Consider the following 1,746-nt stretch of genomic DNA (forward strand, 5'->3'; position numbering starts at 1 on the left):
GGGGAGAGAGAGAGTATTTAATGAATAAACGTATCTAGATCTAGATCTAGATTTTGTTGTGCACCCAGCCAAGAGTGATTTGAAGAGTGTGCAATTCGGTCTAGATTTAGATTCTATATTCTAGATTAGATCTTGATCTAGAATCTAGATCTAGATCTAGATCTAGATCTAGAGAACTAGAGATAGATTATGTTGTCTATCTAGAATCTAAAATCTAGAGATCTAGATGATCTAGATCTAGATTCACTCCGACAATGACCGTCAAGTAAACAAACGGGACCGCAATTGTACAGGAGTGCCGAAACTGTGTACCGAAAAAGAAGCCATTTGAAACTAGTAGACTCCAGGCCTACAGAAGCAAGTAGGCCTATTGTTGATAATTATGATAGGCCTAGTAAATCTGTGAATCAAGTTGCATGATAGGCCTAGTGTGTATCCGCCAATTCACAGGCGAGTAGTCAAGAGTCGCTCTTCGGTCATTCGCCCACCAGGCAACCACTAGATTTAGATCATCTACTTTCCGAACTGCACACTCTTGGCTGGGTGCACAACAAAATCTAGATCTAGATCTAGATACGTTTATTCATTAGGCAAGCGCTATTTGCAACGCCGCGTTCTGAATAGCTCCCGTGCTATTTGCAACGCCGCGTTCTGCATAGCTTCTGTGCTATTTGAAACGCCAGTACTAGATTATATCAAAGATAGTACAAGACAAGATGGGCCACTCAGCCTAAAAAGTGTCCGCCGGAAGTACGCTCTTCGCTTCAGATGGCGCTGCAGTGTGTTTTGAAGCTCTCGTGCGTTTTTGAGAAGCAAATTGATCTAGTGCACATGCCGACCGTTATTGTTTTCGCCGTCTGCTAGCCTATCTGCTGTTCGCTCAGTCAGTCAACTGAGTCCTAGTTTCTAACTAATCTAACTATGGCCTCAAATTCTAAAGCCAATTTAAATTACAAGAACAGTCAGGCTTGCCACCTGAAAATGAAGCGAGGCAAAAGTCAATATTGTGGAGCTATAAACTGCCACAATTCAAGACAGCATCAACCCGATTTGTCTTTTTTCCGATTTCCAAGAGACTCGGAAAGGTAAATGTGTAACAGTATTATTATTAGATATCTAGATCTAGATTTCTAGGTAGCCTCTACCTTATTATTATAATAGGTAGAATCTAGTGTGGGCAATTGTTTACTTTCTCGCGTTTAATTCCGGTCGCGCATAGATCTGGGTTGTAGATCTACATCTACATCTAGAATCTATATCTAGATCTAGATATAGATCTAGATCTATATTCTAGATATAGATCTACTAGAAATATCTAGATCTAATCTAGATCTAGATTTTTTAGATCTACAATCTATATCTAGATCTAGATCTAGATTCTAGATCTAGATCTATGCATCCTCGACTGTAAACCACGGCAATTTCATCATTTGTAGGTAGATTCTTCAAGAGTCTAGATCTAGATATAGATCTAGATCTAGATCTAGATCTACATCTAGATCTAGAATCTAGATCTAGACATCTAGATCTAAATATAGATCATGTAGATCTAGTAGGCTCGACTTAGATCTACCAAGTCACTGGTTTTAAGCCATCCGTAGGCCTACTGATTTTGATGGCCATTGAGTAGACTATAATATTCATTGAGTTCTCCCAATGATAGTACATAACGAGATGGGCCACTTCTCTCTTTGAGCCAATTAAAAAAGTGTCCTCAAAATTTGGTGGCGCCCTCTTCACAAAAGC

Source organism: Aplysia californica, unplaced genomic scaffold (genome assembly GCF_000002075.1).
Source record: "Aplysia californica isolate F4 #8 unplaced genomic scaffold, AplCal3.0 scaffold00334, whole genome shotgun sequence".
Lineage (NCBI taxonomy): Eukaryota > Metazoa > Mollusca > Gastropoda > Aplysiida > Aplysiidae > Aplysia > Aplysia californica.